We start from the raw sequence: 26,237 nt of genomic DNA on the forward strand, positions 1-26,237 counted from the left end.
AGAGGTGTCACCCATCCTAGGGTGAGCTTCTCAGAGATATAGCTGCCTTGGAGTCATCCATGCTTATGTCAATAATCCCAATAAACTCACTAGTCCACTAAAGTACATGTAGGTGGAATCACTTCTTTGGTCTACCATCTGTGCCCTACCTGGAGTGAATAGATCTACCATCTGTGCCCTACCTGGAGTGAATAGACATTCATTCATATCCTCTCAGCAAAAGTCATACAACACTGTACCACACCACCCAAGTCCTTCCCAAACTCAAGAGACCAACACACTTTAAAACTGTCCCACTGGGAAGGTCCTTCCTAGAGACACAGTGAGTCTATGAGGAAGTAAAATATAGATGAGGAGTAAATAAGGAGCAACCTTCTATCCACTGTCCTGAGACCCTATTTCAAGTCAGGGTAGCTGCAGGAGCCCAGCACATGGGAAGCTGAGACAGGAGTACCACCACATATTCACAGCAGCTTCACTACAGAGTGGTCACTTCCCTCAAAGAAAATCCATTTTACTCATGGCCCGAGTAGTGAGAGGAAGAGTAGACAGAGTAGCAAGAGTCCCATCTGAGACCAACAGTCCAGACTGTATCAACCATTGCCACACTCCCCAAGTGAGTACCTTCATCCCAGGCCTCATGCCACCCACACAGCAAGAGAGTTAAGTTGCAAGAATGTATACGAGACATCCCAGCATCTCAGATTTTGCAAGGACTCTATGTATGGCTTTTTGAACTGTCAACAACTCTGAAGAAAAATCAGTTTAGTTCTTATAAAAAAAATAAATAAATAAAAGAAACCAGATATTTGGAAGTGTCTACTGAGGTGGCTTGCCAGCTATTCAGAGAATATTACTACATAGGTATCCCAGGCATAATTTCAGGAAGGGCTCATCACATGGGCTCAAGATTTCCCTCTAAGCCCCTCCAGCCACACCTCCTTACCATCCCGCTCCTCAAGCCCTCACTACCCTCTCACTCTAAGGTTTCTGAGCCAAGTTTCTGGCTCTGAATATGGCCGCCAACAGTCAGCTTGAAGGTATAGCATACGGCCAGCTGATGCTGCCTGCTCTTCCAAATGAAAGAACCCAGCTGTTTTAAGAGATACCGACAGCAGGCCTGCTGCACAGAGGCCCTGGAAGGTTTCAGGGCATGGATCCGAACAGCACAATATGAACGGAAAGGATCCAGAAGCAAAAGCCACAACTTGCAACAGCTGCAATGACGCACAGGCACCAGACGTAAAAGACAAGAGAAATAAAGTCCTGCCGGGCCTCTAGTGAATTCTCTCTCTCTCCCTCTCTCTCTCTCTCTCTCTCTCTCTCTCTCTCACTAAGTCACACTCCATGACAAATCCCTGTACTGAGAATGTCAATGCAATGCAATATATTTGCACATAAACCATCAAGACATTATGGTCTATAAACCATCGTATCGGTGCCATCTGGAACATGGCTCTCAGGCCTCACCCAGTCATCCCACAGTAGGAGCTACAGTTTATTTTAATTATTAAAACATATTAATTGAGCTGGACAGTGGTGACACATGTCTTTAATCCAAGCACTTGGGGAGCAGAAGCAAGAGGATCTCTAAGAGTTCAAGGCTAATCCTGGTCTACAGAGTGAGTTCCAGGACAGCCACAGTTACACAAAGAAACCCTATCTTGAAAAACCAATAAACAAACAAACAAACCCAGACAACATATTACAAAAAGAATAATGGAGTGCAGGGTGAAATTTCAGTACATGAGTATGACCCAAGGGTTGGCCTTTTAATAAAGTACTTCAGTGACCCAGCCAGAGAGTACTTAGAACCCAGTCAGCTACTCAGACAGGGCTGTGACGGTTGACTTAGGTTCTTAGGTCATCTCCTCCTTCTTATTGAACTGAGTTCCATGACAGCAGCTTGACTCTGAATGGCTGGTGTGTACTCAATAAGTGTCCAATGAATGGGCAGTCTACCAACTGACTCATAGAAGACCTCTACCTTGAGGCAAGTACAGAAAAGGATTTGATAAGGATGGAGAGAGATGGAGAGACAGACAAACAGACAATTGTGAACACTTGGGTGGGGGGAAATGTGTCAGTGGGATGGAACAGGTTGAATAAGGCGGTGTACACATGCACCAGGGAAAAGGTTGGTAGGGAGGCCATGGTTCCTGCATCTGCATCATGTGGATTGACCTCCTATAGGCCAGAAGCAACAGCCAGTGTGACTGGAGCATGGTGAACGGGAAGGGAGGAGACAGGATGATAAAAAGGGTCTATCTGTCTCTTGTGGTGACTGGTGGTAGAAATAGAACGGTCACACATGGAGTTTCAGTGGCTATCGCCAAGGCTTTTGGAGCTGGGCATGAGAGAGCCTGGCTTAGTCTAAGCAGGCTCATCCAAACGTTGGACACTACAATACAATGTTATCTACAAAGTTCAGCTGGAGAACCACGTGACTGGGTTATCAACAAATATAGAGAGATATAGATATTCGTATCCATCTACATAGAGATGAGATAGAGAGAAAGGTAGATAGGCAGATGGATAGATGTAGATGGAGAGGGATATCACCAAAACAGTCATAATGTTTTAAGTAATTTCATCATTTGTACTGGGCCAATTTCACAGTTGTCACAGGGCACACGCAGCTAATGGCTGAAGGTTAATTGTGCCTGGAGGGAATGAGTGCAGTAACCAGGCCTAGCTGGACTCTTTAACCCACAATCTCTTTAGTCTCATCAAACAGTAACATGGGCATTACTCACAGTCTTCAACAAGCTGATCCAGGAACTTAGGGACATCCAAGCACCAGAGGAGCCTCAATTCCAGTCCAGATGTTACCCTACAGCAGTGCACTGGCAAAAGAAACACAAATGTCAGTCCAGAGACCTCATTAAGCAATGTATCAGCCAGGCATGGTGGTGCACACCTCTAATGCCAGCACTTGAGAGGCAGAGGCAGAGGCAGGCAGATCTCTCTAAGTGTGAGGCCAGCCTGGTGTACAGAGCAAGTTCCAAGACAACCAGGGCTACACAGAGAAGCCCTGTCAAACAAAGTTTCAATCACTCATTGTTGTGATCAAATTCTTGACCAAGAACTAACTACCGTTTTTCAGGAGTGTGGGCAGCAGGGCAGCAGGGCAGCAGGGCAGCAGGAGCAGGAAGCCCCATCACCCAACCAGAAAGCCAAGAGAGATGAACGCTGGTGCTCACACAGTAGGACTCCAGCCCATAGAATGGTGTCATCCACTTTTACTGGTCTCTCCACCTTAGTTAACCCAACCTAGAAACTCTCTCATAGGCATGCCCGGAGGCTTGTTTCCATGGTGATGCTAAATCCCATCAAATTGGTAATGAAGAAGAACTACCACAGCAGGGAGCAATATCCTCACAACAGTAAACACTCCGGATCTCAGACTATGAAGAGGAAGGAGTGAAGTTCCCAGTCCCAGGACACAGTGCAGCCTCAGAGCTGGCAAACTCCCCTGCCTTCAGTCGGAGAAAGAGACCCCATCTCCCTGTTGCAGACTGAGGGATACAGAAGCCCTTGGAACCCAGCAGCTGGAGGTGCTCTGTTCAGAGATGATGCTAAGGCTCAGAATGCTGACAGAACTTGTCCCAAATCAGCTGCACGGAACCAAAACCAACAACAGGCAGTTAGCTTCCTAATAAAACTTCGTGTCTTAACAAATACTATTCTTGGTCTGTCTAGTTCGAGCCACTGGAGAAGACTAAGTAGCCTGTGGTTTCAAAGTCTTAACCATTAGGAATTCTTATCTCCCATCCTCACCCAAAAAGGCATGTACAAACAAACCAAAACCAAGCTCCTGGTTTTCCAAAAAAAAAAAAAAAAGTTCTAGAAGAAGCAGAACTGTTCTGCACATCGTGGAGGAAGACTAGCTAAAGCCTTCAGAAAGGATAAAGAAGGCTAAGAAATAAAAGACCAGATCTGAATCTTTGAGATATAAGGAACACATAACAGAACATTCCATCTTCTGCTCTTGAGGTCAAGGTCAGCAGAGCTGGGAGAACCTAAATCTGGGAGGTTCTCCACAGACTAACGTTTTGCTTATGGTCCCTGGCCTCTAGTGCTACTTTGGGAATCTGTGAAACACTCAAGAAGTAGAGAGCAGCTAAATTAAGCCAGTGGGGTGTGTTTGGAAGGGTAGAGCTGGCCTCGAATTGTGACCCATCGCAAAATGAGTGGACTGCCACACACTTCTGTGTGCCCCACAACAACAGAACGAAACCCACAGAAACCGTGAGCCCAAAGAAAGCGTTCCTCCCCAAAGTTGTTTCTGTCAGGAACTTTGGTCACAGAGATGGAAAGTTTAATTGATATGAGAGTCAAGGGACCAGAAGCGATCCCAGGAAATGTTTAGGGATCGTGGAAATTAGAACATCTTGAAGAATAGCAGACTGGCTCCTGTCCCGTTTCATTTTGATAAAATGAAATAGACAATCAAAGTGTTCATTCTGTAGGAAATGAGGCTTCTGATTATGGTCTGGGTTCTTAAATTAAATCTTCACCTAATTATATGTTGAAACATAATCCTCTAAACGGTTGCCTCTCCCCCTGGGTTTTAGCTGCAGCTGGCCGTGAGGAATCGCTGCACCTTGCTGCTTATGCCTAACAGCTCACCTGTGAAACAGGGAGTGCAGACAGGTTAGTCCAAAGCATTCTGCTCATACGAAATTCAACAACCCTCTTATACTCTGGAAAGTGGGCTGAATAAACTTCACACGAAGCCGGCTTCTACAAAGCTTAAGGCATTTGCTTACTTTGAGGAGCGGCGGCCAGGCATTACCAATCTGACTCTCAGTGTCTAAGATCATTGCTAAGTTGGTGTAACACTGATGCTGGCTATATTTTGTTTGTAGAGTCAATTCCAGCCTCCTCCCCTACCCCCCGCACATACTAAATGGGAATTTGGATCTGTTTCCCCAAAGATCCATTTTTTTTTTTAATAAGGCAAAGTTTAAGGTTTCTCTTGCATAGAGCAGAATTCAGACAGTGAGGTCATCTGTTTGGAAACTAAAGCAATCATTCCAATATTTTTTTCCCTCTGTGTTCACATTCTACTTACTCTGGATCATGAGAGGGAGATGGAGATTTCACAGAAAAATGCAAGGCCTCCCACAGCAGGGTCAAGGCCTCCACACTGGGGCACAGGCACATAGCTAACTGATCGCTTCCCATCCAACAGTTAGACGCTTGTCAACCCGCAAAGCTAATAAAAACAAACCAAATGCATGACTAGAATTGGTCGGCAGTCCCTAGATCCATCTACAGAAACACATCAAACCCTCCCACAATGTCCATGATGTTCCTTAGTCTTAAGGGAGAAAGGGACCAGGAGTAGGAAGCATCCCAAATTCCTCTGAAGATACAATGGACCTTTCCCCTTGAGAGGAGAACACAGTTAAACTGTGCATCGAGTGTCCAAGGGACCCTGGCCCCAAGTTCTCTGTATCAGAGTAAGGACCCCCTACAGTACCATATTCCAGAATTTCTCTTCTATAATGCTCTCAGCTGCCCCAAGCTCTCTGCAAGTGGAGTCGTGAATGGAGAAGCCCTGTTCTGTGAAGGGATCCCATGACCAGAGAATACTGGCTTCCTGCACCAGGCTCAGTGCACAGCGGCTCTCCTCAGAGCCAGGCTTACTCCGGGCTGTAGAGGCCTCGTCTGACAGCTTCAGCAGACCTTCTTACAAAGCTCGGGGCGGGCTCAGTATTTAAACTCCCAAGATTACTACTACTAATAATAAATAAAAGCACATTAAAAATATGCACACTTCTAATAGGGAGACAAAAGGTGACTGAATCCAGATGGGAGGGGTTGTGAGGGAGGGACCAAGAGGAGGAGAGGGAGGGGAAACCGTCATCGGGACATATTCTGTGAGAAAAATAACTTTTCAATAAAAAGAAAGTAAAAATAAGAGAGTAGATTAAAGAATATGCGCAGGAATCATTTTGTTCTTGTATGAACCTAAGAAATTACTAAACATTTTTATGAACATGTTATATTTCAGTGAATCTTTTTTTTTTTTAAAGATTTTATTTTATTGTATATGAGTACACTGTAGCTGTCCTCAGACACACCAGAAGAGGGCATCAGATCTTATTACAGATGGTTGTGAGCCACCATGTGGTTGCTGGGATTTGAACTCAGGACCTTAGGAAGAGCAGTCGGTGCTCTTAACCAGTGAGCCATCTCTCCAGCCCCCATTTCAGTGAATCTTAAACATAATTTTATTTCTTTAAAAATGAGGATTCATTTCCCTCTGACGTATGTGTATGGAGGCAGGGAAACGTGCAAGTTCACGCGGGTGTACACAGAGCCTCCATCTCCTGCAGCAGGAGTTACAGCCAGTGGTGTGCTGCTCCGTGTGGGTACCGAGAACCAAACGGGAGCAGTGCACACGCTTAACTGCTGAGCCATCTCCCCGGCGCTTTGTTTTCTATTATTAAAGATTTATCTATTTTTATATGCGTGTGAATGCCTATCTGTGTGCATGTGTACCATATGTCTGCAGGTCAGTCGAGGGTTTCAGACCCCTGGACCTGCAGTTAGAAGAAAGTGTAAACCACCGGATATGGGTGCTGGGACTGAACCCAGGTGCCCTAGAAGATCAGAACTGTCCCTTCAGTCCTATAATTTTGTTTTCTTAAAATTCTAATCTCGGATCATATTTCTTCATTCAAAATTAAGAGTGTTTTTCCCCATAATAATGTTATTTTTTACGTACTGTTTCTTCATATCCAAGGTATGAGATTACTTTCCTACAATTCACAAAGCATAAATATCTGGACCCTCTGAAAATAAATAATCTGTACTTTAATTTTTAAGACACAGAGATGCTGGTCACCTCTTAGGAGGAAGTAGGGTGTGAAGTCTGTGAGTGTTCCTCTTAGTCCTGATGACTAATCCCTCCCAGTTGTGCTAGCCTTGAGCTCCTAAGCTCAGGTGATCCTCCTGAGTCTCCCAACTAAATGTGACAACAGGTTCTTAGAACAGTACTGGGCCTAGACATATAAATCATAATAAACATTCAAAAACAAACAAACAAAACAGACTCATGCCTGTGACAGGAATCTCCCAGGCTGTTCTAGAATTATCATCAGCCCTACTTTAAGATGCCAGAAAAATATGAAGTGATCCCCAGAGCTTGTCAAGGGAGGGGTCTGACTGGCAAGGCAGAAGACTCTATAAATATATCTGTGCTTTGGAAAGTCTACACCCTGGCACAGTCCTGCATTCTGAGCTCATGCTATGCTGGGCCAGCACTAGGTATCTGTGTACCCAAGGGTCTTCTATGACACATTCTGCAAGTCTATCTCCTGAGCACACTGTGTTACCAGGAAAAGTGTCCTTATGTTGTCCCTAGCAGCTGAGGGACAAGGGAAGGGCCAGATATTCTGCTTCCTCCCATGGAGATGCTGAACCCAGGTTCCATCATCCTCCTTCTACAGTACCTCATCCTTCACCTTTCCTATGAAAATGTTGCTCATTGGCTGACCAAAGCAAGTCATCCATTGGCCAGAAATGGTTAAAAGGTAGAGAGATGTGGGTAGTATGTCTCAGTCTCTAGCTCTCCCCATGCTCACCAGAAGCATCCTGACCACATTACGAAGAGCACACCATCCAAACTTCTGAAAAATCACTGGAGACAGAGTTTGTCAGTTCTAAGTTAAACCTTCATTCCTTTTGTGCTGCTAAAACATAGACTTGAAACCCAGAAGATTTATTTTTAAAGACAAAAACAATAAAACACATTATTCCTTATGGTTCTAGAAGGGAAGGATTTCATTGCCATGAGGTCCGTATCTCATGAGGGCAGTCAGGACTATCATCCCATGTTAGAAGGAGGAAGGAGCATAAAGAGTAAGGGAGTAAGAAGGGGCTAAAGTCACCTTGGCAACAGAACCTTCTGTCGTGTGTATAGTACGCATAGCTGTGGATGGGTACATGTGTGCCTACACATAGAGACCAGCAGTTGGCCTTACATGTCATCCTTGAGGGGCTGTCTATTTTGTGTGTTTGTTCCTTTGTTTGTTTTGAGACAGCATCTTTTACTAGAACTCGGGGCTGCCCAATTAGGCTACACTAGCTAGCCAGCACCACTTGGGAACACAAGCATGTGTTACAATGTTCAGCTTTTAAATGCATGCTGGGAACCTATCTAAGTCCTCATGCCTCAAGCACTTTACCAACAAAGCTCTCCCCTAAGCTCAAAGCTAGTACTCCTAAGATAACTGACCCACTCTCATGGTGGTCCAGGCATGGGCCAGGGTCCTCATGTAGAATTATCCTATCAGGCCTGACTCACCAGTACTTTTTCATTGGGGATTAAGACTACACACAGGGAATTTGAGGGACATTTAAACGTCAGTAGTTATAATAGTCAGAATTTGACACTATGATACTTAGTAACATTTCAGCTTGGTTTTAGGCAGTGTGCATGGACCTAACATCCGGGAAAATTATACAGGCCTAATGACAGAATTATTCTTGCTCCTTTTCTTCTACTAAGAGTCCTCTTCTTTCCTAAGTCTGCTATTTAAAAAGCAAAACTAGGGAGCTGGAGAGATGGCTCAGAGGTTAAGAGGACACTGGCTGCTCTTCAGAGGTCCTGATTTCAATTCCCAGCAACCGCATGGCGGCTCACAAGCATCTATAATGAGATCTGATTCCCTCTTCTGACACAGAGGTGTACATTTAGATAGAGTATATATATATATATATATATATATATATATATATATATATATATGCACACACATACACACACACATATATAATAAATCATCTTTAAAAAAAACAAAAACAAAACCCACAGAACCCACTTTTTAAGAAGTTTGTATATATGTGTGTTTATGTCTATATATGTATTTGCACATATACATGGGAGGGTATATATGCATTTGTGCATGCATAAGCATGTCTCTGTCTCTGTGTATGCGTGCGTGTGTGTGTGTGTGTGTGTGTGTGTGTGTGTGTGTGTGTGTGTGTTTCAGTACATGCATGCACATACAAACTCTTAACTGACTCACCATAATAATCTTACAGGGAAACTATTGTTAAGAGCTCAGGAAAAGACAAGTCTTGCCAACTCCAAAAGAACAAAGGGTTTCAGCATGTAACATGGGAACACAGTGATCTCACCCCATCAAACCCCCACCTCTGAGCCTGTGCATCTGGGGATCCTTTTCAAATCTGGAGTGCTCCCTTATAAGTACCATTTCCTACTCTGGAGTTTGGGATGGGAGGATAGCCAAGCCAGGAAACAGATTCCAGGGGTGGCTCTTTGATATTTAGCCCAGACAACCCACTGGCCACTGGGGCTCCTCCACCGGGCCGAGGGGTGAAACTCTCAGTGAGGCTGGAATCCCCAGCCTACCCACAGGCATTAGTCACTTCATCCAGCTGCTAGTTCCTGTCCAGTAAGGACCTGAGCCAAAACTGAAATGCACTGTCTGATATGGGTCCTTAACTCCCAGTGAGTCACGCCAGTGGACCCCCTCCACAGGACACATCTTCTGGGCTTCGAGATGCCTGTGTTTCTCAAATTACAATGACAGCTACTAAGAGTGACCTGAAGCAGATGATGACACCATCTCATCATCTGGGGAACCCCTTTTTCTTTTATGCCTACATACCTAAGCACTGAAAGGAGAGTAAACGTTCCTTTCAAGGTCTTAAACTGTTGCGAACAATGCCACATACCTTCCCACAGACAGTCGTACTCTTACATTCCGAGGCAGTTAAAGAATATGTTCTTAAGGAGTATTTCATCTGTTCCCTCTGCATTTTGTAAAGTAGCATTATTTATTGTATATAGAATGCTAACACTCATGGAGGAAAGACCCTCTGCTCTGACCCATGCTGGCATGGAGTTAGGGTGAAAAAACAAGCAAGATTTTAGAAAAAAGCAGACAAGAGGCTGATGATATCAGAGAGCAAAACTATCACAAATAGTCTCAGCATGCAGACTAGGTTTGAATGCCTAGAGTTCACATAACGCCAGGTGCAGTAGCATGCTCCGAGAATGAGACGGAGTTGGGGGATCCCTAGAAGCCCATGGGGCAGCAGGGCTGCTGTACACAGCAGCAAACATCGATCTCTAACAAGGCGGAAGACGAGGACTGTGGTGGCTGGAGTAAGAATGGTCCCCATAGCCTTGTATGTCTGAATACTTGTTCCTCAGTTCATGGAACTGTTTTGGGAAGGTATAGGAGGTGTGGCCTTGTTGAAGGAGTTGTCTCACCAGGAGTATGCGTTGAAATTTCAAAAGCTCCCACCTTTCCCAAGCCTTTCCCCACTCCCTCTCTGTCTCCTACTTGCAGATCAAGAGTTGGGCTCTCAGCTACCTGACCTCTGTGTCTGTGCTCCACCATCATGGACTCTTAACCCTCTGAAACCATAAACCAAATTGTTTTGGTCATGGTCTTATCACAGCTATAGAAAAGAAACTAAGACAAGGACTGTTCTAGTACAGGCTGCGTTGCTCTGATGAAACACCATGACCAAAGCAACTCTGAGAAGAAAGGGTGTTATTTGCCTTATGCTTCCAAATCACTGTTCATCTGTTAAAGAAGTAGGGATAGGAACTAAAACAGGACAGAAACCTGAAGGCCAGAGAGGCCTGCTTACTTTTTTTTTTTTTTAAATATGGAATGCTTCATGAATTTGCGTGTCATCCTTGCCCAGGGACCATGCTAACCTTCTCTGTATCGTTCCAATTTTAGTATATGTGCTGCCGAAGCGAGCACGAGGCCTGCTTACTTTGCTGACTGCTTTCTCATAGAACCTAGGGAGGACCTGCCCAGGGGTGGCTCCATCAATGGAGCTAGACCTTCCCCCATCAATCCCTAATTAAGAAAATAGCCTTCAGGTTTGCTCACAGCCTGGTCTTATTAAGGCATTTCCTCCATTGAGACTCCTTCCTCCCCAGTGGACTATACCTTAGGTCAAATTGATATAAAACTAGCCAGCGCAAGGACCAACACTCCAGGTTATCCTCACACTTCCACATGCACACATGGTATGCTACTGTGCCAACAGGCCCAACACAAACATACAACACAACACACACACATGCACAAATGTGCGAGCGTACACACACACAGACACACACACACACACAGACACACACACACACAAACACACACACCCCACTATCAGAAGACTATGCTATCTGAAAGAAACCTAACACTCCCCACACACAGAGGCTTCAACCCCTGTGATGACACTTTTGGAAACAGACTATCAGCTGCATCTCCTCCCACTTCTTCCCGCTCTCTACCCTCCCACTTACTGGCAGCTCCATAATACTGTGCTCACATGCTGTGAGGACACTGCTCATCTCTCTCTCAACTCAGCAGCTGCTGGAAGGTAAGGCCTGTCCTTTCCAGGTCTCTCAATACCTGCCGAGGGCCTGGCGTGCAGGACACTGCTGATGAGGAAAGGAAGTCCATGCTTGCAGAATAAACAGTGTGGAGAGGAAGCAAGGGACCACTACATTCCTCCGCACTCTGTTCCCTGACCCTCGTCTCAATCATTTAGTGCCTTTACAATCAGCACTGAAAGCTCAAGAGCTGGGGTCTGAGAAGACAGCTCAATCAACAGCGTGCTCACAGAAGCATCTTTCTGAGGACATAGCACTACCTGAGGACCCAGCTATTCCACCCCTGGACATACACAAAAGATGCTCCAACATACAACAAGGACACGTGCTCTACTATGTTCATAGCAGCCTCATTTATAATAGCCAGAAGCTGGAAAGATCCCAGATGCCCTTCAACAGAGGAATGGATACAGAAAATGTGGTACATCTACACAATGGAATATTACTCAGCTATCAAAAACAATGACTTCCTGAAATTCATAGGCAAATGGATGGAACTGGAAAATACCATCCTGAGTGAGGTAACCCAAACACAAAAAGACACACATGGTATGCACTCACTGATATGTGGACATTAGCCCAAAAGCTTGAATTACCCAAGATACAATCCACAGACCACATGAACCTCAAGAAGAAGGACAACCAAAGTGTGGATGCTTCAGTCCTTCTTAGAAGAGGGAACAAAAATACTCAGAGGAGGAAATATGGAGACAACGTTTGGAGCATAGACTGAAGGAAAAGCCATCCAGAGACTGCCCCACCTGGGAATCCAGCCCATATGCATACAGCCACCAAACCCAGACAATATTGCTGATGCTAAGAAGTGCATGCTGACAGGAGCTTGATATAGGGGTCCCCTGAAAGGCTCTGCCAGACCATGACAAATACAGAGGCGGACTCTTGCAGCTAACAATTGAACTGAGAATGGGGTCCCCAATGGAGAAGTTAGAGAAAGGATTGAAGGAGCTGAAGGGGCTTGCAACCCCATAAGAACAATACCAACCAACCAGAGCTCCCAGTGACTAAACCACCATCCAAAGAGTACATATGGACAGACCATGGCTCCAGCTGCATATGTAGCAGAGGATGGCCTTGTTGGGCACCAATGGGAGGAGAAGTCCTTGGTCCTGCCAAGGCTGGATGCCCCAGTGTAGGGGAATGTCAGGGCAGGGAGGTGGGAAGGGTAGGGGAACACCCTCATAGAAGCAGGGGGAGGGAAGATGGGATAGGGGTTTATGGATGGGAAACTGGGAAAGTGTATAATATTTGAAATGTAAATAAAAAAATCCAACAAAAAATGTTTAAAAATAGAAAGCATTTTTTTCCATTGCAAACACAAAAAAACCTGAGTTTGAGGCCAGGAGTGATTACACATGCTTACACCTTGGGGAGGCAGAGGCAGGTAAACCCTCTGTTGAGCAGCCCAGTCTGCTAGGCAAATGCCAAGCCAATGAAAAGACCCTGTTCTCAAGAAACAAGCTACACTGTGTTGTGGATTGCCCTGGTGTTTTTTGTTATTTTGCTAACTCCGCTTCCCCTTCCCTAAGAAGCGCTGCCTCAGAGAAAGAGTGAATCACAGACTCAGGCACTTCCTGTGAACATTCTCCCCATTTTAACTTGTAAAACAAAGGCTAGAGTCGGTGACTGGGCAAGGTAAGGGAAGGTGGGGCAAAAACTTTCAGAGAGGGAGAGAGAGGAGGAGAGGAGACAGGAGAAAAGACAGAGGAAGACAGAGGAGGAGGTGGTGGAAGGAAGATGGAGCTGAAGCATGTGGCCTGGAGAAACCGCAAGTTCTAAGGGATCTCATAGCTGGGGCATAGAGTAGTGTAGTGGTAGATCTGCTCAATCTAGGCGTGCAGTTTGTATTCATAGTAATTGAGTTGTGTTTTCCTTGGGTGGCCTTATTTGGCTTGGAGATTTACCACAACAACACAGGACCTGAGGAACAACAGAAATGGTTAGCCTCTGGCCCGTCAACATATGCACACATAACCAAACATGTGCACCTGAACTCACACAATGAAGAGAGGAAGAAGAGGAGGAGGAGGAGGAAGAAGAGGAGGAGGAGGAAGAAGAGGAGGAGGAGGAGGAAGAAGAAGAAGAGGAAGAAGAGGAAGAAGAGGAAGAAGAGGAAGAAGAGGAAGAAGAGGAAGAAGAGGAGGAAGAGGAAGAAGAAGAAGAAGAAGAAGAAGAAGAAGAAGAAGAAGAAGAAGAAGAAGAAGAAGAAGAAGAAGAAGAAGAAGAAGAAGAAGAAGAAGAAGAAGAAGAAGAAGAAAAGAAAGGGAAAGGAAACCCATGAACCATATTAAATAAGGGAAAGAAAGCTGACGGTCTGGCTAAAGGTCCCGCACAGGTGTATCCAGCTTCCGCCATCATCAGCCAACAACAGAAAGGGACTCAGAGCAGACCGGCCTTCCTGTGCCTTCTACACTCTGGGCACCACTGACTCAAAGAGGTCAGCTCCTTCTTCTCTGGCTACTGCCTGACATTCTCCTCTGTCTTCAAGACAGAGTTCAACACCAGAGCCCTCAGACATCAGACTCACAGCCAGTCCCTGACTCAGACCTGTTCCCACCTTTCCCACACTGACAGACACCACAGACCAGTCCCGAGTGGGTGTTTGGTGTCTGAGGCGCTCTCCCCAACCCCACCACATCCTGCCCTCACTATGGGCTCTGTGCTCAAGTCACTCCCTCCAGAGAAGCTTCTTTTTACCTTACTTTTCTGATAGAAATATTCCTTCTTCCTCAAAATCCAACATACCACCCCCCCCCCCCGGCCTCTAGGATGACTCTCAGACCCTAGTGTTTGTCTCACCATGAGGTACTTCACACCAGATGGCTCCCATACTGGGAGACTTTCCTTGTAGACACCTCACAGAAGCAATTAAAGGCACAGGGAGCTCGTTTTGATTGACGTTTTCAGGCAGTCCATGGTGATGGGGACGGCGCAGCAGTAGGAATGGCTGGTCACCTTGCATCCACAAGCAGGGAGCAAGCAATGAATGCTGACTGACACTGCTCGTCTTCTGTACTTCGTCCAGGTCCCCAGGCAAAGGAACAGTGTTAGCAACGCTTCGGGTGTGTCTTCACACTGCAATCCAATCTGGAAACTGCCTCACAGATACATCCGAGTTTGTCACGTGGGTGTTTCCCTACCCTCTCCTGTGGATGTCCCATCTTAACCACCACACTTCTCTTCTACATGGCCTTCACCCTCACCCACTGTTATCTCTGTACCCAGAACATTCAGTCCTGGCATTAGCAGCTGGAGAGGCCTCAGGTGACCCCACTGGGCTCCCCGAAAGCCATGTGTAGAATTAAGTCACACTGGACAAGGAGTAGCTCAGTTATGCGTTGCTCCTTCAGCATCAAAGTCTCCACCACACCAGCCCCTCTCCAGGTTCTAGTACACAAAGGTCAATCAATCAAACTTCCTCCCCAAACTTCGAGACTACCCTGGGGCCAATTTGTAAAGTTGGGGACCACAGAGGGAACACTTATCCTTGTAAGGAAAGACAGAGGATGCACACCTTCCATCTCTGAACTCTGGAGGCAGAGGCAGGGAGTTTCTTAGTTCAAGTCCAGCCTGGTCCAAGATGGCCAGGGCTATACAAAGAAACACTGTCTCAAAAAAACACACAACAACGACAACGACAACAGAACAGATTCGGGGCAAGTGTCATCATGAAATGAATGTAATTTTTAAATCCATCCAAAAGCTATCTGTTCACACGTCTTTCCTTCTGACTCCCTATGTTCGGTTCTATAATCACAGCTCCTGGGCCAGTGACAGTTCTACAGGTAAAGGGCCCACTGTGATAGCCTGATTTAAAAAAAAAAAAAGTTCGATCCCTGGTTCCCAAATAAAAAGCACTCCTGCAAGAAGATGGTAGGCAGAGGGCAGAGAACATTCAGGAAGCTCAGGGCAAGCCAGTCTGGAGTATGCAATGTGGCAGAAACGCTACTCTCAGGACTCTTCTCAGATGGTGCTCTGCTCCCTTGTCCCAAAGAAAATCAGGAAGCCGTATTTGCCCTCAGTCAAGAAGCTTCTGATTCCCACCCGCCCCCATCAAACAAATGTTCCTCATTTGATCCAAGCTCTTTCAATTATATGCCTAAAAGAGACCAAAAAAAAAAAAAAAAAAAACCAAAAAAACAAAAAACAAAAAACCACCTACCCCTGCTTTGATGACATGTTTAAAATGGTTGCTTCCGTCATCCAGTTAAGCTGCCTGATAGTTAACAAATGGTCACCAAACCTGGACTGCTGCTTGTTTGTGAGTATCCAGGCTCTAATTTCTCTCTCTCTCTCTCTCTCTCTCTCTCTCTCTCTCTCTCTCTCTCTCTCTCTCCCTCTCCCCTCTCCCCTCTCCCCTCTCCCCTCTCCCCTCTCCCCTCTCCCCTCTCCCCTCTGCCTTCTGCCTTCTGCCCTCTGCCCTCTGCCCCCTGCCCCCACCCCAACCCCAGGGTCACACTATTCAGCATTAGCCAAGCCAGCCTTGACTTCATCCTAGTCCACCCCCCTCCTGAGTGCTGGGATCAAAGGTCTGCACCACCTTGGTCAGCCTTATGTCTCCTATGACAGCACCCAGCACTGAGATCAGCCCAACTAAAGCCTTTGCCATTTGTTTCCGGCTAAAGAATAAGCATGGGGCTGGGGCTGTTTCTCATTTAGCAGAGCGCTTACTGGGCATACAAAAAGCCCTGGGTTCACTCTCCAACACTGCATAACATAGAGATGGTGGTACGTGCCTATGATTCCAGCATTGCACAGGAGTTAGCAGGGGGATCAAGATTTCAAGGTTATTCTTTGCTACATAGGGAGTTCAAGGCCAGCCCAGGATACATGAGGTCCTACCCTCCCCCCAACTCCCTTCACAAAACCCAAAAGCATTAGCATGGAAAAGCAATGTTTTTAATGATTTCAAAAACCAACACTGAATGTCTATAACATTACAACACCCTAATTCTCCACACCTCAGTGAACCCCTGCGGTGTGAGGTATCTCGGCCTTCACATTGGCCTTTGTGTCTTAGGGGCATTTGGAAGGAATTCTCTGACATATATTCTAGATTTGGTAAACTGAGGTCATACTAAGGTATAGCCCTAAGGATGCTATATCAAGCCAAGCCTACTCTTCTGGTTCTGTTCCATTTTTCCCAAGATCCTCTCTGGTAACAGGTATGCCAACCCACCCAAAAGTCCACACCAAAACTGTATCATTTTTGCTGCTGTTGTTCCAACAAGAATTTTGAGCTGTAAAAGTGGCTTTGGGGCTCCTGCAGCCCAGGACTGCCCATGCTCTCTGGCCAGAATTGAAGGCAGAGAGAGAGGGTCAGCATGCCACCAAGCAGTGAGAAGCCATTCACACCAGCTTTCTTTCATTTGACTTACGGAATTTTGTATTCTAGCTTATTCAATATTTGCATGCTTACTTTCATACTAAAACAAGTTTTTAGCTTCCATATTCCTTCAGAAGACTTAAGGCTACACAATATATTTTATGTTTATTTCATAATTTATGTTTATTTTATAAATCCAGACTTATCATGTGGGCCTTCAACCCTGTGTAAAAGACATCAATTTAGTGTCTTTCCTTCCTCCTACTGCTCACTCAACCAAGACAGAGCCTTGGAGGTAGACCCAGATCTCTAGACCCTGTTCAGGGACTCGCTGCCCCTGAGGAGCCACGCCGTTCAGAACCACTCAGTCAGACTAACTCATAAGACTACGGTCAATTTTGTAATCTCCCCATATGTCTGCCACATTTAGGAGTATATTAAGATTGATGAACTTCTTCACAAGCTTAACCCAAAGTATAAAAGGGAAATTGACTCTCGCTGGCAAGCAATCACTAAAACTCTTCAGCCAAAGGAATATTTCTTCCCAGTCACCACATATTTTTGTCCCCATTCATTCCACTTGCAAAATACTGTGTAGCCTTAAGTCTGCTGAGGGAATATGGAAGCTAGAAACTTGTTTTAGTATGAAAGTAAGCCTGCAAGAATCGAAATACAAGCTATTTAGTGGATACAAGTCATGGAGCCAGTGTGCCGGTAATCTGCCTGAAGCTATGGAAGATGCCTCAGGTCAACAACTCACAAGGAGGCAATATTCGTTTTGGTTCATGGTTTTGGAGCCTTCACCCCATGGGCACTTGGCCCCACTCTGTTGGCCCTGCAGTGAGGCAGAGCATGGCGGCAGGAAAACCATGGTGGAGCAAACTTGCTCCTCACGGTGGCTGGAAAATGGTGAGCAAGAGAGGAGATGCTGGAATCCCAACCACTCCTTCCCTCAATGACCTCACTTCTTCTCACAGCTCTGCCTGCTGCAGTCTCCCCACCTCCCTACAGGGCAAAAGGCTTCCACCAAATCTATGATACCCAAGACCTCCGGAGACCAGGAGAAGCACCATCTACAATAGAAGTAAAGACATTAAAAAAAAAAAAAAACAAAAAACAAAACAAAACCCAAGACCACATCTATTCAAAAGAAACTTCATCCCAAACACAAGGCTGAGCTCAGGTGAGAATTGCTGACTACTTTCCTAAGGACAGCTTCTGAGTCAGTGCTAGCAACTGTAACTACTCCACATGTTATAGTAAAGATTCCAGTGGACTCCAGTGGTGTGCTTTACTTTCCACAGTAAAATGGGGAAAAGGCCACACTAATAATTAAGCCATATTTGGAAACTATAAGGGGTGTCATTGTCATATACACCTTTTATTGGTCATTTATCTTTGCGTGTGTGTGTGTGTGTGTGTGTGTGTGTGTGCATGTGTGTGTGTTTGCGTGTTTGTGTGTGTGCATGTGTGTGTGTTTGCATGTGTATGTGTGTGTGTGTGTTGCATGTGTGTGTGTGTGTGTGTGTGTGTGTGTGTTCGTGCAGAGGACATCTGTGTACCACAGCACACATGTGTAAATCAGAGGACAACCTTGCCTGTTTTAGGTATAGTTACTTATTGTTTGTGATTGCATTACTCAGGCTACCCAGCCCCCAGACTGTTGGAGATTCTCCTGTCTCCATCTTCTATCTTGGTGTAGAATTGCTGCTACTACAGATGTGTGCTACCATGTGTAGCTTTATATGGGTTCTGGGGATCTAAACGTGGGTCTTCATGCTTGTGTGACAAGCGCTTTACCCACTGAGCCATCTCCCCAGCCATCATACTCATCCCAACACGGAGAACTTTCTATCTCCTGGGGACACATGGCAGTGTCTAGAGACAACTGTAGCTATCACAGCTGCAGGGAGCAAGTGTGCTGTGTAGCTGAGGACAGGAATGCTGCCAAACACTCTCCAAGGCAGGGGACAGCCTCCACAGCAGGAACTGTCTTACCAACATGTCAGTGGTCCTGAAGGGGAGACACCTGAGCCTGGCAGCACCAGAATACAGGAGAGCACGGTTATAAGTTAAAATCTTCCTAGCAGTGGCCTGCTTGGTCTGGACATAGATAAATTTCCTGGATCCCAGGAGAGCTATCCGGATAGAGGGGATGGCCTGTTTGAGGATTTGCATCCACTCAACTGCGTCTAGTACCCATTCTCAAGTCTTCCGTGTTGATGGCTCCACAAAGGGGCCCTTCCCACTGGGCCTCTCAAAGCCGTGCAGCATTTGCCTAGGAAAGAAGAGCAGTGCTGGACGTACTCACTTCTTCATACTGCCACCCACCAAAGGGCTCCCTTGGGGACTGACCAGGTCACAGAAATGAAAAATGCCAAGAACTCCAGGACTCCACAACTTCCTTTTAATTCTCAAACCCTATGATCCTAGTTAGTCAACAAGAGGATAGAACAGACACTTCACTTTGAATTCTAAGTTGTTTTGCAAAAATGCGCCAACCAAAAGAGGAGGAGGAAGAGGAGGAGGAGGAGGAGGAGGAGGAGGAGGAGGAGGAGGAGGAGGAGGAGGAGGAGGAAAACAGCTAAAACAAAAATATTACAACCTCAAGTATGTGCACTACACAGATAGAGATGTCTGCATTCCCACTGTCCTTGGCAACCGTACACCAGCCCATCACCCTGCCTTTCAGGATGGACCCAGTACTACACCACTGCTTCATGGTCAGAAAAAACCTTGCCAGTCCTGAGACAAGACATTCCCCATTCCCCACAATCTGCAGAAGTCAGGGCTCCTAGGGTTGACTTGTCAAGTGTGGGCTCTCGAGGTCTCTCTCTCTCTCTCTCTCTCTCTCTCTCTCTCTCTCTCTCACACACACACACACACACACACACACACACACACACACACACACAGAAAGAGAGAGAGAGAGAGAGAAGAGAAGAGAAGAGAAGAGAAGAGAAGAGAAGAGTAGAGTAGAGAAGAGTAGAGTAGAGTAGAGGAGCTGTTTTACAAAAAAAAAAAAAAAAAAAAAAAAAAAAATCCTCCCTTGTAAAATATCGGGCAAAACTAACCAGCTAACCAGGCTATAGGACAAGCCACATACTCTAGACCAGGTTACCAATTTGTTATCAAACCTTCTCATTGGAAGATGGTGAGAAAGAGTGAACCATTGTCCCAGCAATACTACATACAGTAGTCCCAACATCTCTATCACACATGACACCAGGGAATCTGCAGACAGCAAACTGCAAAAGAGTAGCTATGCTACAAGCCACAGAAGCCTCCCAGAAGGGAGCCCTGCTCCGGCTGAAAGGAAAGAGCATATGTGGATGCTGCTAAATAGAGGCTAAAGGGTCAAAGCACACTTCCTTCGCCTCCACGAAAAAGAAAACACCTCCACTCACCACAAACTTCCTAGCACATCCATCATCCGTAACACAAACGAGAGGATGCAAAGAGCATTCGCAGGGTGCAGAGCACTGGACAACACTCTGAGAACCTCCACAGACACCCACATGCTGGCACTTGGCAGGACAGAGTTAATGTCCTGGGGCCAAGGCTGCCTCTCAGCATGTCCAAATGTGAAATCATAATAGAGACACTGAGGGATTTAGTCATGAGCCCTCCCCTCCACCATCAGATGGAATGGCAAAAACGCAGAGTGCTGGGAGCCAGGACAATTTCATTTTCCCCCTAACCACGCAAAGAATTTGCATTTAAAATGAGCATCTCATCAGCCTTCTGAGAATGCTCATTGCTGGCTGCTAACTTTAGCAAGAATAAAAGTGATCCTTCGCTTTCCCACGTGTCTCATTGCTGCAGCCCAAATACCTGGTAGCCTTGCAGGCCTCAGGACTCTGCTACATAGTTGCATCTTACAAGGCAGGTCCCAGAGCAACACGGAAAGTGTAATCAGATCAAAGGAATGCACGGGAACAGTACTGCCCTGAATCGGGCTTTACTTTCTCTACCATGTCAGAAGGACAAGCTAAGTTGTATCAGGAAACAAGCAAAGCATGGGAAAACCAAAGTGGAAGCCAACAGGAGAGAGAACGCTGAAGCCTGTCACTTACTGGGCAGCTGCAAGACAACCAGTACAGTGCAAACCCTGGAGCCTCACCCAGGCAGCTGCTGGGTGGTGGGAAACAGTGTGAAGCCACCCAGTCAGGAAGGCAATGGTGACTAGCAGTGGTAAGATCTGTAAGTCGGCAGTGGTGCTCAGAAACCCATCTGAAAAGCAGAACTTATTTTATGTGTATGTGTGGACACGTGTTTGTGTGTATGCCGGTGCATGTGCACATGTGGATGCTTGTATGTAGATGCCAAGGGTAAGCCTTTGCTGCCATTCTTCAGTGCCTACCCACCTTGTCTCCTGTGATAGGGTCTCTCCCTGGCCTGGGGCGTTCAGAAGTCTGTCTGTTTTTTCCCAGTGCTGGGGACTACTAGTACAAACCACCATGCCTTGTTTCTTCATGTGGGTTCTGAGTGTTTCTGTGGGCAGCACTTTACTGGCTGAACACAGATCCTCAGCCCCAGAACTTGACTTTCGAAGGAAGAGGAGGGCAGATGCAGAGGGGAGCCCTAAGGCATTCATCTCTGCTCTTCGGGGTCAGGGAAAGCGGACACCAATAGGTGGTTACTCCACACCAAGAGTAGTATTTAAGTTTATTAAACACAGAAGAGACTTTTCTCTTCTTCGTTTTAATAAAGCTGGAGAAGGAACATCTGAAAACCTCAGAGAGGGTCAGAGAAGAGCTGTCAGAGCTGTGAGGCTGGAAAAGGGCGGAGTCACCTCCTAAAGGAGGGTCCAGGGCTCTTGTGTCAGTCGCTCACCAACCTGTATGATACAAGGGGACTTCTTGGGGCTCTTCACTAGTCTGAGTGCCTCTTCCCATATCCTCTGCCAAGAGGAGGCTGCAACGAGCTGTGGTCAGGAAGATTTTTCACTAGAAATAGCTGGCTAGATGATTTCCTACAGGAGTATTTTAATTAAGAATGAGACATAAGGCCTTTCAAGGGGAAAAGAAAACTCTCCAGAGGATGCTGGTCCAGCCTGCAGCCACCATGTGGTTCCCATTCCCACCAAGGCCTTGCACCAGGCTGTCTTTCAGCCTGCTCTTCTGGAAGGAAGGCCTATCCCAATGGGGCAAGAGCCACACCCATAGCTCAGGGCCATTTCCTCCCGCTCAGAACTCTCCTTATCCAGACTTTAGCATCCCAACTCTCTTCCTCAAAACAGGCTGCACCCTTTAGCAAAATAGACTCTCTCCACCCCACCCAACTTCACCTGTGAGGCATGACACTGCATCTTGTCCTGGAGTCACCATCCAGACCTGGAAAATGTCCAGCCTGGGAATCTAGACCCTCACTGTATGGGGAAGATGAGTCAATGGTTAAAAACCAGGAACCCAGTGGGCAGTGCCGATTTCCAAAACACAGGGCCCTAACAACCTTCCGGCTAGCTCTCTTGAGTGAACTGCCCAAAGGCTGTTTGGTAAGCCCAGGCTGGTAGCCAGCTTGGACAGCACAGAGACCAAGCCTGGTCCTTTGCTGGAGGCTGCCATGAAATGATTCACTGCAAAGCTGACACTAATGTCATTTAGTTTATTTAAAAACCAACCAATCAACAAAAAAATCCAGACATAATCCTTCCTCCTCTTGATGTCTACATGGAAAAGTTGAGTGTAGGGCTGTGGATACACCTCAGTTGGTAGGTAAAGTGCTTGCCTCACTTGTATGATGGGCTGGGTTCAATCCCCAGTACCACAAAAAAAAAAAAACAAAAACAAAAAAAAAAACACCAGAATCCCAGGGCGTCATGGGACATACCTGTAATGTCAGCACTAGGGAGGTAGGAAAGGAAGTATGGAAGTTCAAGGTTATCTTTAAGCATATAACACTGGGTTGGGAGGTGGACAGAGACAGGAGACAGAGACAGAGGAGAGAAGAGAGACTAAATGCCCTGGGCTAGAGCGGCAGTCTGGATGGAATCCACCAGTACTTGGACTTTTCTGTGCTGATCTGGTCACTCTCGAGGCAGCAGCAATGCCCCACTGCAGGCCATACTCTCTCCACTCGTGTGGAGGCTGCTGTTCCTGGCTGCTTGTTCTCGCCTTTCTCCAGTTCTTCAGACAGCCATGTAAAATAGTCACCTCTCTGCCAGCCATACTTAGTGTATTTTGCTTTCTGTCATCCACAGGTCCAGGCAACCTGGGTCCACAGCGGACTCTCTGTAACCGTTTATTTACTCATTGAGTACACTAGAAAATGCAGAGCAAACATCCTGGAAATGCCTTCCCTGGGTATAAGCCCTCCACATCGATGCATAGACAAGATTAGCCACACTTGATTCACTCCTGCTCATCCTTGCATTCCTGAATGTGGATGCAGTGTGACCTGTTCACCTCCTGCTCCTGCCACCATGTCTTCTGAGTAACATGACTGAAAGTATCTTCTGGGGCGTGAGCCCCAACACAACTGTTTGTCGTTGTTTTGGGCTGGCTTGTTTTTAAGACAGGGTCGCTATCTAGCTGTGGTGTTCCTGGAACTCACTATGCAGTCTAGGCTAGCCTTGAACTCACAGAGATCCTCCTGCCTCTACCTCCAGAATGCTATTACTAAAGGTATGCGCCACCACAGCTGGCTTTAAACCTTCCTTCTTTAAGCTATTTCTTGTTATTATGTCACAGTGATAAGAGGGGTAATTAACAGGGATGGAGATGTGAATACATGAAGGGTGTGGGCGTGTGTGTGTGTGTGTGTGTGTGTGTGTGTGTGTGTGTGTGTGTGTGTGTGTGTGTGTGTTGAGGCCGAGGGACCTACAGTCCTCACGACAAGGTGAAGGGTCCTCTAAACATTACACTTGGGGGTAAGAGTAAACAGGAGGACTTGCTCAGCCCAGTCATAGTGTCAGGATGGAAGATGTCACTGCTAGTAGGGCCACTGTAGTTTGGCTCCTGTTTTCCACCTGATCTGTATGTAAGTCACAGGAATCATCTGTTCAGTTCTAGGTCTACAGCTTGAACAGTCCTCTGTGAACCCTGTTCAAAGTAACTGCCTTAGTTAGGGTTTTACAGCTGTGACCAGACACCATGATCAAGGCAACTCTTATAAGGACAGATTTAGTTGGGACTGGCTTTCAGATTCAGAGGTTCAGCCCAGTATCATCAAGGCGGGAACATGGCAGCTTCCAAGCAGACATGGAGCTGGAGGAGCTGAGAGTTCAACCTCTTGTTCTGAAGATAGCTAGGAGAAGACTAGGTTTCATGCAGCTAGGACAAGGATATTAAAGCCCATGCCCATATTGACACACCTAACCCAATAAGGCCACACCTTCTACTAGTGTCAACTCCCTGGGCCAAGCATATATGAACCATCACAATAACTAAACTCACGGGCTGGAGAGGTGGCTCAGCGGTTAAGAACACTGACTGCTCTTCCAGAGGTCCTGAGTTCAATTCCCAGCAACCACATGGTGGCTCACAACCATCTGTAATGGGATCAGATGCCCTCTTCTGGTGTGTCTGAAGACAGCAACAGTGTACTCACATAAATAAAAATAAATAAATCTTTAAATAACTAAACCCACTTAAAATGAGCAAGGGGTCTGTTTCTTACGAGAGCCAGCTAGGGGCTCCTTTCTCTCACAAAGACAAGCATTCCTACCCAGAATCCCAGGGTTATAGGACACACTACCACGAGGTCATTACTGGGTGAGCCTGGAGCACATCAAATGCTTCCCAAGGCTGAAACACATCAGGACACAAGACAGCCTGTTATGATCTCTGTGTAGCACCTCAAAGAAACCTGGGTCCTAATCAATGTTAACAGGAACAGAAACGGGATGGGAACATTACTAACGTTACTGCCTGAAGCAGACAGAGCACTTTTTTCCTTCTTTTTTTGAGACACAGGTCTCATGCATCTGAGGCCAACTTCAGACTCACTTGGCAGCCAAGAGTGAGCTCAAACTTCTGCTCCTCCTGCCTCCAGCTCCTAAGTGCCACAGTGACCAGTGTGCGACATCAGCCCTTGTACATGTGGTTCTGCAGATAGACCTCAGGGCTGCGTGCATGCTAGGAAAACACTCAGCCAGCTGAGCCACATCCTCAGCCCCTGATGGAGCACTTCCGTGGGTACACGAAACCTAATTCTATCTATAAACTCCTTACGAAAGGTCTTGGGTCACAGCAGAGGAAGAGGATAGAAGGAAGGACCAAACTAGTGCTTCTAATACATTTGTATCTCTCAGATATTTGATGAGAACTGATCTCATTTTAAATATATTTATTTCTTTTACGTGTATGTGCCTGTGTTTATGTATGTGCAGGGGCAGTACCAGAAGGAGTCAGAAGAGGTTATCAGACCTTGAGTGACAGATCATTTTGAGCTACTGAGTCACTGCTGGGAACAGAACCTGGGTCCTCTGCAAGCGCAGTAAATGCTCTTAACTGCTAGGTCATCTCCCCAGTCTGAAACCAAGTTTCGCTCTCAAACAGGACACACAGAAACAGCAATAGCCTACAGCTTGGTCTACTGCCTAGCACCTGAGACAGCTATACAATCTCAGGCCAACTATAATTGGAAGGTCATGAACTAGGATAGCACCACAGAGAGCAGGGGAGAAACAAAAGAAAAATGGAACCTGCCCTGGAGCACCTAAGGCTCAACCCAGTCAACAACAGGTTTGTAACTCCCTTTGAGCTGAAAGGTCAAAAAAGATAAGACTTGACTAGACCATTGTCTTACTGTTAAGTAAGAAAAAGACGAAGATTTGTGTGGCCAGGCACACATGTGCACACTCATTTGTAGGCTGATGTGTATACTTGTCCACACACATATTCCAACCTCCAACCCTGCCAACTTCTTCTCAATTGTATGTGCAGAAGAACAGTACAGCGTCATCCCAGTACTGGTGTCTCAATGTGTCATCCTATCAAATAAGGTACTTGATAGTTGATCATCTTTCTGCCCCGTGAGGGCAGAAAGAACAGATTAACTCATCTCTAATTCACCTTTTAAGGGGAACAAGAGCTTACTACTTTCCAGTTATAGCCCAAGCCATGTGGGTCAGCAACCTCAGGAATTGTGGTGTCACTATTGTCACTTTCATGTCTGCTAGTCACAAGACAGAAGGAACAGAGGTGACAGAGGAGTGCAGAAACAAAGAATCCCTGTTAGATAGGCTGGAGAACCTGAGGGTGACAGGGCCATGCCAACCATGAGCCAGATACACTGTGGTGAGGCACCTAATGTGAGTGCTGAGAACTGAACTCAGGTCCTCTGCAAGAGAACTACCCACTCTTAACCACTAGGCCATCTCTGCCAAGTTACTACTTTTAATTCCTTCTCAAGAAGTCAGAAGAAAGGCAGCAGGATGACCTTGCCTGACACGTAACATGAAGACACACTGGGAAAAGGCCAGGCACAAGAGCCAGCTTTGTCCCCATATTTGCCATCACTGCATAAGCTCTTACTGTGACCAAGATGCCA

The 26,237-nt window shown here is 46.3% G+C and overlaps 1 protein-coding gene and 1 non-coding gene across 8 annotated transcripts in view; both read right to left on the reverse strand.

Moving 5' to 3' along the window:
- Nucleotides 1-26,237, reverse strand: part of Tln2 (talin 2) — a 420,559-nt gene that overhangs the window by 333,522 nt on the left and 60,800 nt on the right. For 6 of the 7 annotated variants that reach the window (NM_001419941.1, XM_087562134.1, XM_087562133.1 and 3 more), the window contains 1 exon segment: nucleotides 2,757-2,846. The exons of the other annotated variant lie outside the window; for it this stretch is intronic. The gene's annotated coding sequence lies outside the window, so the exon portion shown is untranslated. 7 annotated transcript variants of the gene reach the window in all.
- LOC120094557 (U6 spliceosomal RNA) lies at nucleotides 10,657-10,763 on the reverse strand. Its single transcript, XR_015628302.1, has one exon. It is a non-coding gene; the product is annotated as a U6 spliceosomal RNA (small nuclear RNA).

Source organism: Rattus norvegicus, chromosome 8 (assembly GCF_021556685.1).
Source record: "Rattus norvegicus strain SHRSP/BbbUtx chromosome 8, alternate assembly SHRSP_T2T, whole genome shotgun sequence".
In the NCBI taxonomy this organism is placed as follows: Eukaryota; Metazoa; Chordata; class Mammalia; order Rodentia; family Muridae; genus Rattus; species Rattus norvegicus.